General features: G+C 42.1%; 2 protein-coding genes across 3 annotated transcripts in view; both read right to left on the minus strand.

Moving 5' to 3' along the window:
• Positions 1-16,057, minus strand: part of LOC144583658 (uncharacterized) — a 230,645-nt gene that overhangs the window by 141,606 nt on the left and 72,982 nt on the right. The gene's annotated exons all lie outside the window — the stretch shown is intronic.
• CLIC5 (chloride intracellular channel 5) overlaps positions 1-16,057 on the minus strand; it is a 65,364-nt gene that overhangs the window by 21,783 nt on the left and 27,524 nt on the right. The window lies entirely within an intron of this gene.

The raw sequence follows: 16,057 nt of genomic DNA on the forward strand, positions 1-16,057 counted from the left end.
CCCCTTCCTTCGGCTTTCTCCTCCTTCCAAAATATTGTGTTTCTTGTTTCATCTGGGTTCCTTTTAAAATCCCCCCTTTCTTTATTCTTTCCTCTGCTGCTCCCCTTCTGCCAAGCATGTTCCAGATAGGTAGTTGAATAATCAATCCCTCACCCCACCCCACTCTGCCACTGTCAAGCACCCCTTCTGCCACAACTGTCAAACTGGGTGTCCAGCTGGCTTTTCAGAAGACACTTCAAGTTCTTTTACAAATTGAACCTGGCTCTTTGAAGGGAAAAAGACTTAAATGCCAAGATCTTCTTTGCTCTCGTCATTCATTTGATGATGTATTGGCAGACGTAAGGCAAAGGAATGCTTACGAATCCACTCTTTTTCCTGGCAAGCTTTTACTGAGCATGCTCAAAAGTAATAGGGGTTTCTTCTTGCTGTTTAAAAGTGCCATCCTAATAAACAGATATTTCAAGTGGCACAAGACAAACTGGCTCCAAAGAAAAAAGTGTATAGGGACAACAATATTTTTTAAAGATAAGGAAGGCTAGTATTTTAAATTTATTTTAGGAATTTGCTGCCTGTTGCTCTTCAATTAAGATGTGAACTGGGAAACAAAGGAATTATTTTTTTTAAAAAAAATACACTTAAAAAATAGTTGACCAGATCTCCCCAAATGTGGCAAAAAAACAAGACCAGACTGTCTACTACTACCGTGAGCAAATGTGATGCTCATCTGAAACCCCATTCAAAGAAATAATTGTTTGGACTGCCCTCCTTTTTTAGGTTCGGCTTACAGAATGTTGTTTACACACCTGGACAAATATCTGTGCAAACAGTATACCAGAGAGGCTAAAGACTGTGTATGTTTCTCCCCTTGTACATGCTGCACCCTCTCACGCCTTTCTTTCACCATTTCATTACGTCCGAAAGAACTCTCCAAAGTATTTTGGCACCATGGGACTGCAGCCACATCTCAGGTGTTCGTGGTTCCCCCACAACCATAGTACAGATCAGGTGAACATCTTATAGGGAGCTCCAGCACTGGTACTTCCATGTAAGGGAAGTTGCTGCTTGGAATTTATATGTAGGGTGTATATACTTGAACTTTCATTTTAATAAACCAGGAATTTTGATCCTTCCAAAAACCTCTGGTTTATGAAAGTGGGATATTGCTTCTGCATCCATGATTCAAAACTCCAGGAAATAACCTGACATCGGCTTGCAATATTGTGCCCATGAGTAGAATGCATTGCAGCAGTCTAACCGGGAGGGGGTTATTTTGTTTTAAAAAAGAGGTAAATCATTTATTTGTGATGTGAGAGTTCAAGGACATTCACTTCGTGATGTTTAAGTCAATGCACCATATACAGTAGAGTGCACTGGAGTAATATAACCAAGAGCATGGACTACTATGGCTAGGCTATCATGGATGAGGGAAGCTGATCTCTTTCTTTTCTCCATCTATCTTCTTGAAGCTCTTCATCCTCCTGCTTTCCACTAGTTATTCTTTGGGCTTAGATCTGAAGTGGGAAACGTGCATATTGTTGGAGAAGGGTTGTGAGAATGTGTGAAGAGGAACTGATTAAAGCAGTCAAACCTGGAAGTGAGCTGTCCCCTCAATTGTCTTGGGTGGAAGGATTCAACACTGTGTTATATAACTTACCCGTGATAGTTCAAGATATAACTCTAGAAGGAGGTCAAGCAGCTGAAGGGGTGGGAGAGAAAAAAGCGGGAGAAGAACAGCCAGTAGTGGAAGATTTCTTGATGTGAACAGAGTTAGAAAAAAAAGGCGGGAAGGGAGAGGAGTTGGGGTTCGGAGGAATGGATAGTAACAGGAGAAGAGGAGAAAGAAAAAGGTAGTTGGGAAAAGAAAAGGAATAGGGACCACATATGTTCTCATTCCTGAAGAGAGAGGAAAGAGACAGTGAGAGAGGGGGTAGACCCACACACGGATGTGGAACAACTGTTACAGAAGTTCGGTGGGAGGAGTTAGACCTGCTAGAATGGCCAGTGTATGTCTACCAGAGAGGGAAGGGTCTTTGGAAGAAGGTGGTGCATCCAGACCCTATCCCCACTGGGCAGACACCACGTGAAGGAGATTGGGCACGTCACCCATGCTGTGGGACCATATGCACGGTAAGGTGCACCCCTTTGAGGAAGGCGACAGATCAGGAGAGATTTGGGATGTCACCACGCTAAAGGAGAGAACAATACAGACGGGACTGCCTATGATGTGGGCTGGTTCACCAATGTTTAACGGTCCTGTTGGACCTGCTGAAGTTGTTGTATACCCATGCCCTCCTGAAGATAGTAAGCGTTCAGTTAAAGATATTCCGTCTCTTGTGGTTCAAACAGTGCTGAAGTTAGGGGCACTAGACCCCCATATAGCTCAAATCTATGTATAAATCCTATTCCCCCAAATATGTAACTACAAAGCATAAATGGTTGATTAACCTCCTGGCATGCTCCAGCACCCTCCCTGGCTGCCATGCTATGCCAGAAGAGGGGGCCAGCCGGGCTGCTGCTATTAGACTGGGGGCCACTGCCCTGCCAAGAACAGGATCCTTGGTAAGTCAGAGACCCACTTTACTCAGTCCACTTCCTGGAGATGAATAGCAGCACAGTATTTATTGAATATTTATTTATTGAATATTTATTTATTTATTTATTGAAAGATTGATTGATTGATTAGAAAAAAAATCCATGCATAAACAAAACCATGCTGCTCGGACCTATGTAATTCAAGGAGAAGTGTAACTAAATAAGGCATAGCGAAATGCCCTGTGCCTTTTATTTTCTGCAGCTTTCTGTCACAGTTGTTCTGTCAAGCTTGCTGCAACGCACCAGTGGCAACTACTAAAAGTGCAGTTCCCTCATGGAGGACTTTGGGACAGGGCCTCCCAAAGCTTGTAGTTTGTCTGGAAGAATTCATTTAGGAGTCCCTGACCATCAAATGGGTCAAGAATAGAGAAGAACATGATGGTGATTAAGGCATCTTGGGCAAACCTTGTCCTTGTTATTCTGGCAGGCACACCCTTCCCAACAGACAGTGTCCCAGACAAGAATGCTTTAATAGTATTATTTATATATTTCAAGAAACTAGTAAACTGAGCTCTTTGCTTGCCTCTTTTGCAATGTATATACTCCACATGCCAAGAAGCAAGGCAGTAAGAGATAAATCAAGGCCGTAAACACAAAGCCACTGCAATTCATAAATGAAAGATTATCATTACAGCATCCCAAATTAAGCTGCTGTATCTTTTACAAAAGAGTGTGCAATGTAATTTAACTGACTGAAGAGCAACAGAAGATACTTTGAAAAGCAGGCACTGAAAGAAACTTCAGATTTTTTGTTAAACATTAAATTAGGCAACAGCCAAGGGGAAATGAAATTGCTGCTTAGAACGCTTGTCCTTGACTAGAGCGCCCCCTTGAGTTCTAACAGAAGTTGACAACTTTTTAAAAAGAAAAGCTTAAAATTCATTTTATTCTGTTTTATGAAGAAAGGAATTTGTTGGATAAGAAGGACGAAAAATCTGTCCTGTTAAAGGAGAAAGACAGATTTGATCCTGCGACCAATGCAACTGATGGCTCCAGACTGCTCAGAGCAAGCAGTGCCTGGACTGCTCTCCCTCCTGCTGCAGGGCTGTCTAGGGCACAGTCCTTCAAGGCTTTAATAGTCTCTTGCTTCTCTGCCTTGCTCTCATGGAAGTGCAGCAGCTTTCTATGCAGCAATGCCTCATCTCAGCTCTCTGCTGCCCTTCTAGAGAAGGGAGAGATGAGCACAAAAAGTTTTTTTTAAAACAGAGCATTGCAGTCAGAGACAAGAGTCCTGTACTCTCTGTGAAGAGGCTTGCTTTACGCGAAAAATAGAAGGGCAACCCCCCCTTTCCCACTTGTAAACCACAGGCACACTGGAATACAGTAATACTCTGACCTCCCATAATAGCCACCACAACATGTAAAAATATTACTTGTGGAAGGGGAAATACTACCACCACCCCCCATCCCCTCTAGCCACATAAAGGGATGCTGCTCTGTCCTTCCTAGGCACACCAGTAACTCGGTGGCCGACGTCTAGAATCACAACTCGAATAGCTCCACAGAATCAATGGAGCTCAGCATAGCTGTTGACTCGCTGAATCGCTGCTGATTAAATGGACCTGCTCTAGTTGCACTTTACTACGGGATTTCAGCCATTATGTCTGGAAAAGATAAAGGACAGCAAAGCACATAGTTTGTGTGCAAAAAGTTAGTTTCTGGTATTGACAGGTGGGGTTGGGAAAGATTCCTGTTGAAAACCTGGGACAACCACAGCCAGTGAGTGTAAAGAGCTAGAGGGAACAAGGAGCTAACCTGCTTTAAGGCAGCATCTTGTACAGTATCTGGTTTATATAGTTTTCATATGGTGCAATGTGAGAGTTACAGATTTAATATTAAATTAAAATACCTCACAGGAAGTAAAATAGAGGATATGTTCAGAGGCGTACAGAATTTCCGAAACTGGCAGCACTGTTTTAAATGTGCCTTTGTATTGAGTTTTAGGCAAATTTCTTACTGATAATGCATGGAACTTTTCCTTTTTTTCAACTTGGAGAAAAACCATTTTCATTTAATTTTTACTCAGCCCTCATGGCTCGTGGAGACTTAACACAAATGTCATAAAGGTTCTGTCACTGTACCTGAAAAATGCACAATTTAAGGAAGGGGCAAATATGGCTTTTGCTAAGGAAACAAAATTAGGAGTGGGTGACTGTTCCTTTTTGTTTGCACACTTTTTTAGTACTCTGATCTCTCCATCCCAGTTTTTCTAAAAACATATACACACCTCCTATAAATCACTCTACAGACATACAGATGAGACTGCTAAGTCTCAGTTTTTGGCCCTCAGACTCAGGTTTTGGGGTCCATCCTCAGGTTTGGCTCTAAAATCACAGGAAACCTGGCAACCAGTTATAACAAGCAAAAAGGGCACTGGTTGGATGGGAAGTTAATACTCGAAGATTCCCTCTGATAAAGGGAAGGAGTCATATGCTTGCTTTGCAAAGTTCAATGCCGCCATGAAAGATGGGAAACAGCAGGCTGGACCTTCTGTAACTGCTATGTGATAAGGTCTACCAGAAAGAATAAGGAGGGACAAAGCTTCTTGCAGCATAGAAAAACTAGGAACTAGAAAGCTGAATGGAAACATTTGTTAGGACCATTTTCTAATATGGAAGTAATTAATACTGCAGTCTTTGGAATTTATTAAACCCTAACCACTAGGTCGCTATAAGTGCCTTAGCCCTCTCTTTAAGGCAGGTACTTATTGAACTATACCTATTTTGGAGAGTGGACTGTGAACTCCCATAGAGTTGAGGAACAGACTGGGACAAAAAAGCTTAGACGGGGGGGGGGGGGGAGACAAAAGAGAGAATAGAAAGTAAAATAATGCCTGTCATTTAGTTAACTGTCTCAATGACATTTGCACACAAAGTAATTGTATAATAAGAAAGAATCACAAATTCAGGGTTATTCTTTATCAGGGATAAAGGGAGCATGAAGTCTGCATGTCCTGTATGTTTTCACATGTTCTATGGTATGAAAGAAAATGCCATCACCACTGATGACGAAACCCCCCCTACAGTATCATAATTTGTGTAGTTGCAAAAAGTATAGGATACAGAAAACAGAATTAAATACAGTAAGACCACCATATCCTTAGGATCAATACCAGAAGTTTCACTTATCTGCTGCCTGAAAATATTAAACAAAACCTCTCAGAAATGCACATTTCCAAGGTACATTACCAGAGCTGGCTAGTAGAGGGAACCTGAGACTATGCTATATACAGGGTTTCTATATAGGTACTTTCCAGCATCTATGGGCTATTGAGACTTTGAGCAGATCCCCCGTGGATATCGCTGTCCTACTCTATAATAGTTTTGTTGTTAAGTCCACTTCTCGGGAAATGAGGACTGTCCTATCACATTTGTATTAGCTTGGCTTTTATGGTTTCAACAGTAGCCCGAACCACACAAATTAAGCAGATGGTGTGATTTATTTCTATTACTCTATTTTCAACCATTACTTCAATCCAGGAGAGATTTTGTGTGGCCTCGTGATGTCCCTGGCCATGCAAAGGGATGTCATTTATTTTTGTTGAAGATCATGGGATTTGTAGTTTCTGTTTCCCAGTTTAATTCAATATTTTCAAAAACATAATTTTCAGCTAAGAACCTACGGAGCTCGTCCCCTATACTTTTTAACAGGATCCCTATAAAGATTGCCATATTACAGTATTTGTGATTTGTATCTGCCAGACACAAAGCAAATCTTACACTGAAATCTTTTCCATTTGGACAAATCATCACATTTTTCTTCTGCTCTACTCAGAAATATAACACAAACTAAGTTAAACATATGAACCCAATATTTTGAGGAGGAACACTGCATTTAAGTTCTTCCTTCATTTTGAAAAATGAAACTACTTCTGCTTTGTAAAGACTGCAAATGAAATCCATTAATCGGAACCTGAAGTCCTTTGAAAAGCACAATTCAGGTTCTTCCTTAAGTAACAAGTAGAAAACATACAATAAACACAGTGGAGCCACTTCTCTTATCTTCCTTTAAATATACCAAAGACAACAGAACTAAAGGCTAACAGTTACTATACCATAAGTTGCCTGGAGACTGACTTGAATTTGCCTGAACCCACCTTTGGCAAATAAACCTAAATTTGTCTTATAATTTATCAGTTGAGAAATAGCACAACTTCATCTGTATGCTTGATGTTTCAGGCACAAAGCACTGAAAGCTTTTCCTGCCTGGAGGGATCTGATTCTAAGTCAGAGAAAAACTGATGTAAATATGCGGGCAATCATGTCCACCAAACACTTTTGCCAGCATCTGACTTCTCTATATATAGAAGGCAAACATTTCTCACTTCACTTTCTTAACCACAAAATTTGATGTAGCAACATGGAGAGGAGGAACAAATTTAATCAGATGTAAATTAACTATTAATGTTCTTTTATTTTGGGGTGCTTGATTTGAATCCAAGCCAGACCAGTGGATTCCTCTGGTCAGACGGCTGGAAATTCCACTGAATGAAATCATGTTGGTGGTCTCTCTTAGCTCAGTTTCAAGTAAAGAGCAGCTCAGTGGAACACCTTAATGAATGTGGCCACCCACACTGAGTCCCTTTAAATATTCATTTCAGTAACAATTTTTTTTAAAAAAGAACACCCTGAAATGAAATCAAAAGGCTCATTCTCCAAGCCAAGGTAAGTACACCATTAGGAAGGATTAGTCAGCTGCAAATGACGAGTTACTTCTCCCCATCCGCTTCTGCAGCAAATGAACAACTGCATAAATGCCTAATGAGTACAAAGTATTTTCATTGTTTGATTTATCCATTTATCTTTGAAGAGCAGATAAATTGCTGATTTATTGAGGTTTACAATGTGACCCTTAAAAAAAGTGGAATTTTTTGCATTAGTTCAGTGAGAATGGAAAATTAGGCATACATCAAACATCGCTAAAAGATCTGCACAAGTAGTTTTGGTGTGAAAGGAAAGGACACACTGGCCAAGGACACTGCCCCTCCACCCACAGTGGAGTCATAGTTGCCCCCCCACCATCCTTTTTTTTTAAAAAAATTTCTTTTCTTTCCACTGTGGGTTTGCAATTGCTAGCTGGCCAGGTGTGACATCTGTATTCATGAGTCCTAAAATAAAGCAATTCCTCTAGTGGAGCATGGTGCACAAGTGGGAAGAGGTGGTCTTCCAGATGCTGCTGGATTACAAAGTCCAGCATTTACAGTTGTGTTCAAAATTATTCAACCCCCAATGCTGTAAAGGGGTTTAGGGACTATAGTGTACATTTGGAATTGTATTCAGAATGAAATCCTACAAGGACGTTTTAAAGAACCAAATGCAACTAAAATAACATCAATTGTTTATGTAATACAGTAGTAAATGTTTCTTTTGTGGTTTCTTCATTGCCACAATTATTCAACCCCTTAAAGACTACCACTCTGAAGAAGAGAGGTTCATTCAGGTGTTTTCGATCAGGTATTGAAAACACCTGTGGATGTCACCGAGCACCAATCAAGCATAATAAGCACCAATTAGGCAGCTTTAAAATGACTGTGATACTCAGCTCCTTCTAGACATTTACTGGTGTGGTTACAAACATGGTGAAGTCAAGAGAATGGTCCAGGAAGACAAGAGAAGAGGTGATTTGTCTTCACAGGAAGGGCAATGGCTATAAGAAGATTGCAAAGAAGTTAAACATACCAAGAGACACCATAGGAAGCATCATTCGCAAATTCAAGGCAAAGGGCACTGTTGAAATGCTACCTGGTCGTGGAAGAAAGAAGATGCTGACTTCGACTGCTGTGCGCTACCTAAAGCGTAGAGTGGTGAAAAGTCCCCGTGTGACTGCTGAGGAACTGAAAAAAGATTTGTCAGATGTGGGTATAGAAGTTTCAGCTCAGACAATAAGGCGCACACTGCGTAATGAAGGTCTCCATGCCAGAACCCCCAGGCGCACCCCCTTGCTGTCTCCCAAGAATAAGAAGAGTCGACTGCAGTATGCCAAAAGTCATGTGGGCAAACCACAAAAGTTGTGGGATAGTGTTCTGTGGACTGATGAAACAAAATTAGAACTGTTTGGGCCCATGGATCAACGCTATGTTTGGAGGAGGAAGAACAAGGCATATGACGAAAAGAACACCTTGCCTACTGTGAAGCATGGCGGAGGGTCAATAATGCTTTGGGGCTGTTTTGCTTCTGCAGGTACAGGGAAGCTTCAGCGTGTACAAGGTACCATGAATTCTCTTCAGTACCAGGAGATATTGGATGAAAATGTGATGCAGTCCGTCATACACCTGAGGCTTGGGAGACGTTGGACCTTTCAACAGGACAATGATCCCAAGCATACCTCCAAGTCCACTAGAGCATGGTTGCAGAGGAAAGGCTGGAACATTTTGGAGTGGCCATCGCAGTCACCAGACTTAAATCCGATTGAGAAACTCTGGTGAGACTTAAAGAAAGCAGTTGCAGTGCGCAAGCCTAAGAATTTGACTGAACTGGAGGCTTTTGCCCATGAAGAATGGGCGAAGATACCCGTAGATCGCTGCAAGACACTTGTGTCAAGCTATGCTTCACGTTTAAAAGCTGTTATAACTGTAAAAGGATGTTGTACTAAGTACTAAGATTGAATGTCACTTGGGGGTTGAATAAAAACTAATAATGATGTGAGCACAGAAAAGACATTATAAACTTAAGGTTATATTTCTCTGACCTACAAGTGCCTCTTTCATGTAAATGTAAGCAAGATGACTGAATGATCAAAATCAATGTCAAAATGGCCAAAACATTCAATTTCAGTGGGGGTTGAATAATTTTGAACACAACTGTATAAACTTCTAAACCACTCTCATCAGAGATTTCATTAAAATATGAAAATATAAAATTTAAATTCCGATCAAGTGAACACAAAAAGAATAAAAGCAAATGCATGAATAAAACTGTGAAAGCTATTTATTAGTCAAGAGATGCATGTTTTAGGGGGAAAAAAGCAGACCGGTGCTGGCACAGGCCTAAGTTCAGTTGGAGGGATGCTCCACAAGCCGGGCTCTGAAACACTACAAAAGGCCCTGCTCATGCTGTGTTCTATACCTAGATGTGTGTCTGCATGCGTGTGCACACATGTGCATGGATTCCTAGCCCTGGCTTTGAACCTGGCTCTGAGTTTAGAGAGGCCTAGATTTTACTGTAAAATGGAGACCTCTGTACTGAACCATTTTATGCTAATTACTGTCGCTTCCCTCAAACAATCCCAGCCTTTTTATTCTATTCTACTCTATTCGGCATCGGCTACTGATCATTTTCCTATTGTTTTCGTATGCATTTAATATAACAACCATTCATATGGTTCCCTGGGAATCAAATTTAAATTTGTGGTGCAGATATGCCTTAGTCCCAATTCTGGGAGTAAAACAGCATATAAGTACATTAAACAAACAAGCTAATAATAAACAAACAAACAAACAAACAAACAGACCAGGAATTCACGGAACTAACATTCTAAGAACAGACTTAAGAAGCAGACATCCAGCGCCTGTTCATTTATTTTCTCAAAATTCTTCGTTGTTATATTAGATAGGAAGATATTAAATTCACACTACATCAACCACAGTATTAGGACTTCACAGAACAAGTCACAACACAGAGTCATGCTATATAATAGGATGGTACATAGCAAAGATTGTGCTTTCGGGAAAACCTGTTATTAAAATAATTGAGGGGATTCTGGAGGAAGAAGGAACCAAGTTTTCTATAACTGAACAGGCCTGAAATAATAAATATGCACACTTTCTCCAAACACAGCTTGCCACTTCCTGAGAATCTGGAACCAATTCTTTTTCTTTCAAGATGCTTAGAAGTTGTTGAAATTTGTTACTGCAGAAATGTGTTTGCTTCTGGGCTTACAGCCTTAGCAAGCCTATTCCAAACCTTTCATTCTCTTTATCTCAAGGCAACAAACCTAGACAAACAAAAGAAACTGAAAATCCAGGGGACTGTTAGATAAATTACCATAGAATTTTAGCTATGGGCAGCTAGTCCATAAGTTTGGCACCAGCATGGAGTACAGAGGAAAGACGTTGGCTGTAACAGGGCCAGCCCTACTTTTACGCAGAGTGAGGCAGCCAACTTAGGAGACTAGAACATACCCAGTAAATTCTTAATGCTTAATTACTGGCTAAAATCCAATAGTAAGTTGACATTAGAACAGGCCCATTAAATCAGTGGAACTTATATAGATGCTGAGTCACCAATTCCCCACTGATTCAGTAGGCCTACTCTAGTGACAGCTTACTGCTGGCTTGCTGGCTTGCTTCCTCTGAAATATTCTGAACTCTATACAGTTTTGTTGGAAGTAAGATGCCTTTGTGCATTCAAGCTATCCGATATCATGCATCTCGTGCTCTGAACCCCTCTTGTCATATTTCAGGTTCTGAGAATTGACTCCCACTGTAGGGAGGTTTTGCAATATCATTGAGGAACAAACTGCTCCCTAGATAGCTCAGTGGTGTAGGGTATTTAGATGTTAGGAATTTGATTCCCCAATGTGCCTCCTGTGAGTAGAGCCAGTTTGTGAGGCTTTGGCCAAGCTGCACAGTCCCAGAGTGCCCTCCAGAAGAAGGGAGTGGTGAACTACTTCTGAGAATTCGCTACCTAGAAAAAAGAGAAGTTACTTACCTGCAACTCTGCTTCTGCAATTGGTCATCTGTGAATTCACACTAATGGGTCTTAGTGGCCTTGTGCAGAGAACCTCAGAATCTTAAACATACGTTGTTAGGACCTCTCTCCTGTCACACTTGGCCCTGCTCGTGGCATGGGAGTGCCTCAGTTCCGGAGAACAGTCCGCCGCTGCCCAGCATGCAATAAGCATACGTGACGGACAGAGGGGAGGGTGGGCAGGAAGTGTGGATTCACAGAGGACCACTCAATGAACTAAGAGTTACAGGTAAGTAACCTCTCATTCTTCTTCATGGTCTCTGAATGCAGACAAATGGGTAACTAGCCAGTTGACTTGCCAGGAGGTGGGATGTCACAATAATGCAGAGGCTAGAACAGCACAGTCAAATGAGGCATCAGCCTTGGCACAGACACCCAGCCGATAATGGGTAGCAAAGGTAGATGGAGTAGCCCAAGTGGCTGCTTTGCAAATGTCAGTTAGTGCACCCCCTCTAAGAAATGTCGTAGATGTTGCTACGGCTCTGGGATACAATACAATCCATTTAGAGATCATCTGAGAGGTGACTGAGGAACCCCTTGAACAGTGGCAGCGAACCTTTTTGGGACTGAGTGCCCAAAGTGGAAAAAAAAAACACCAGTGGGTGGCAGATTGCGGTGGTGGTGGAAATGGAAGTGGTGGTGGAAGGGGGAATCCAAAGCACAGAGGTGCCTCGAGACCCCACTCCGGATCTGCCGCCAGTGCCAGTTGTTCTGGATCCTGGACTGCCACCTGTAGCCACCTCCTGAGGTTTGGCTGTGGGGGGGGGGTAGTGATCCAGCAACTTATGGCTCACATGCCTGCAGAAAGGGTGCTGCATGCCAGCTGTGGCACGCATGCCATAGGTTCTCCATCGCTGCTCTAGAGTGACTATGATAGCTGATGAAAAGCATTTCAGACTTACGAAAGGAGGTGGAACATCTTACATCTAAAGAATGCAAGGATCATTCTAGGTCAGACGTAGATGAAGGGAAGAATGTAGATGGAACAACTGGGTGCTTCAGGTGAAAATTAGAAACCACCTTAGGCAGGAATGTGAGGTCAGGATAAAGTGTGACGTTGTCCGAGTGAAAGTGGAGAAAGGGTGGATCAAGAAGAAGGGTAGAGAGTTCACTGGCTCTAAGATCTGATGTGATCTTAACAAAGAAGGCAGAAAAATCATAGGAGGGAGCGAAAATTCTCCTGTCTGTCTCTTGGTGGAAAGGCACGGCCTCGAATAGAGTCAAGAGCTGCTCCTATATAGGTGACTCGCTGGGATGGTTCGAGAGTAGATTTAGTGAAACTGACTTGGAGCCCCAAGTCTGATAGAAGGGACAGAGAGTGCTCGATGTCTTGTTCTGCTTTGGTACAGGACAAAGATACCAGAAGCCAGTCGTCCCAGTATGGGAAGACAGTGATGCTTGGAGGCGGAGATATGCAGCTACAGGTGCAAGACATTTTGTAAATACCTGTGACACTGTTGATGAACTGAATGGAAGGGTTTGAACTCATATGTTGACCCTTGGAAGGAAAACCTGAGATATCTGTGATGGTCCAGACATATGTTTATGTGGAAGAAAGTGTCCTTTAAATCTATGACAGTGAACCAATCACCATGTTGGAGTAACTGGATAGTGTTGTCCAAGGTGACCATGCAGAACCGCCTTGGGGAGATGTAAGAGTTGAGGTGGCAGAGATCTAAGATGGGACAAAGACCACCATCTTTCTTTGGGACTGAAAAGTATTGGAAATAGAACCCAAGGGCAACATCTGCATGATGAACTCTTGAGATGGCTTCCTTTTGTAGTGGGGAGCATATCTCCTCCTCCAACAGGAGAGGGGTTGGTAGTTTTGAAGATCCTAGTATCGAATTCAGTGGCATAGCCTGTGGCAATCATGGTAAGAACCGAGGTGTCTAAGCTGATGTGTTGCCAGGTACGGAAAAATGGGGCTAGTTGAGTCATGTAATTGTCCAGTATTGCTGTCTGGAAGAAGCCAAAGATTCTGTCTTGTCTTCTGGTCAGGTCAGCAGGTGGACTGATACCGATGCTGTCTCACTGCTTGCTGATGGAATAAGGCAGGAAGTACTGTACATTAGAGACTTGTGGTCGCTGGCAATCCGGGGGGGGGCTATATTGCTGGTAAATGTAGGGGCAATGCCAGGTGTTATGTGGCTGGTATTGTTGGGTGTTATATGACTGCGCCATTCTGAGAGGAATCAGAAACTCCAAAGCTGATGTGCTGCTGCAGCGGCAGCAAAAAAGGAACCGAGGTAGGCAGTGCCATGGGCGTGGCCAAGCACAATATGAGGGAGATCCAAACAACATGTATTTTAAGCTCCGAGTCTAGAAGACCTATGCCCCAAGGGATAAGCCACCTTTGCAGATCAGCTATTTCTCAAGAGCATAGGCAGAGAAGGAAGGCTAGGCTTCCAGGACAGTGGCTTCCCTCTCTGCCTATGCCCCCATGGATCAGCTGTTCCTCAGGCACATTGGCAGAGAGGGAAGACTAGACTGCCAGAATAGAAGCCGCTGCTGCCATATGCAAAGATGGAGACAGTGGCGGAAGCAGCAGTACAAGGTAAGGAGGCGATGGGGGCAGTGGGAGGATGGCAGGGGACAAGCTGTGGGGGCGGAGAGCTCAACTTTTTTTTTTAAGATAGCCACTAGCTGTCTTAAAAAAAAACCAAGCACCAACAAACTGACAAACTGATTCACAGTTCATTGGTAAAACATTCATAAATTCATGATTCACCTATCTTGACAAACCATGAACCAAAACCCCATTTTTGTTTTATATTATCCTGCTTTTGACATGCTGAAGTTTGTTTGGCTTCCAAAAATTCAGCAGCCAGAATCAGATACAGGTCTGAGCAGCAAGGAGTAGAATAGAGTGATTATTTCTGGAGGTCTGGCCAATATAATGGTCTGGACATCATGAGGAAGACCACAGTGAGATATCTCTGCCCCAATTAAAGTGTGACGGGTGGAATTATTTAAGCAACCATGGGCATTTTGTAACAGGTTGCAGAAAGTAGGTCACTCATCCTCTTCTACTCAAACGTAATAGAGGTTCCCCACTCCCAACCGAACAAGGCTGTGAAAACAGAAAGCCAGCAGGAGGGTGAAGGCTATCCATGTGCTGCACTGAGTTCCATCTGTATGACTATCTACCTACTATGTAGGTGTTCGCTCAGTGTGTGGATATATCAGAGAAGCTGAGTTTCTAGCCCTCAAGGAGAATGCTGTTCCCTTAAGACCAATGTAGGTAAACTAGAGAGGCAGTCTTTGACTTTTATTGATTGCCAAGTGGATCGCACACAAGAAGTGCACATTCGGTATTCTGGGATATATGAGTCAGTGAGGAAGAAAAGAGGACCATCATCTTGATGCAAAGAAGAACTACAATTTCATTTCAAGCTGTCCATATCTATAGGTTTAAAATCTGTTAACCTTCCACTGTAAGGGTAAGAAATGCGTGTGTTTTTCACTCCTTTGTTCCATTTTATGCACTCTGCACATGCACCCAGGCATTACTTTCAGTGTTCACTAAGGCATACTCCCAAGCAAAATGTTCAGGGGTTCTTCTTGCATGCAATGCAAACCAATGCAGATGTACTCAGAAATAAATACTACTGTTTGTTTACAGGTGGGTGGGTACAGGTTTATTTCCAATTAGAAGACACGTACGCTGCAATCCTGTATCCACATACATGGGACTAAACATTCCTGGCTAAAGTGGGACTTTGTTTTAAGTAGACATAACAGGGATGTATTTTTAGTTTAGTTTAGTTTTGTTTGTTTTTTCGCTGAGAGTGCAACTACCAATGGATTTGCCCCACTTATAAAATGGGTGAGTTTGATGTGTTTTTACTGACTGTGTGATGCAATGGCTGGTTTGAATTGGTCCAGCCCTTTTTGCTGCAGAAGTGGATTTTTTTTTCTCTGCCACTGGGAGGGATGGTTCTACCTTTTGAAGTTAGAGCAATCTGAATGGCCTTTTTTCCTGTGTGGTTAATTGTGATATGTTTGTATAAAGATGGGGGCTATTCTCTAAGTGGTGTTCGGTGATGTAGGCAATTGAGTGATGTAAGCAGTTCAGGTGATGTAGTTTTAATAGGCAGTTTTGGTGATGTAGGCAGTTCAGGCCCAGGGAGACATGCCTCCACCTTCTTTCCTCTCCCCCTATAGTCCTCCAATTAAAAAAATAATTACATTCTTACATATATGAGATTAGTGGTAGTTCACCCTATCATCTTATCACTTTGGTCCTCATTATTACCATTTCCCACATTTACACCTCATAAAACAATCAGTGGAGCTGTGACCAGAGAAGAAAGGCTTGGCAGAGGTGGGACCAGAGGAAGGAAGGAAAGAAGGGGGCTTATAGGCTGGAATGTGTCTCACATCACATCATGTATGAAGTGAATGCCCAGATGTAATGAAGGCTGCAAATCAAATTGCAGTTTGTATGATCAAATTTCCATGTAGTCACACCCTGAGTCTTTCAGGTAAACAGCTGCATTAGGCTGCACTACAGCTCCCTCCCACCCATGTTTAGTAACTATAATCAATTAAAGCTATTATTGTATATCTGTTGAGAAGGGGAATATAGAATTTTAGCTTTAATCATCTACACAGAAGATAAGCAGACCTATAAAGAAATTTCCTCTAACTTTAATCTCCTCTTCATTCATTAAAAATGCAATTTAAAAAGTGAAGAAACATCCCTTCTGTTTTGATTCACTAAAAGTATATCTGTACATATCCTGTTCTGATATAGGAGAAACACAATATTTCTA

The sequence above is a fragment of the Pogona vitticeps genome, chromosome 1 (assembly GCF_051106095.1).
Source record: "Pogona vitticeps strain Pit_001003342236 chromosome 1, PviZW2.1, whole genome shotgun sequence".
Taxonomy (NCBI): domain Eukaryota; kingdom Metazoa; phylum Chordata; class Lepidosauria; order Squamata; family Agamidae; genus Pogona; species Pogona vitticeps.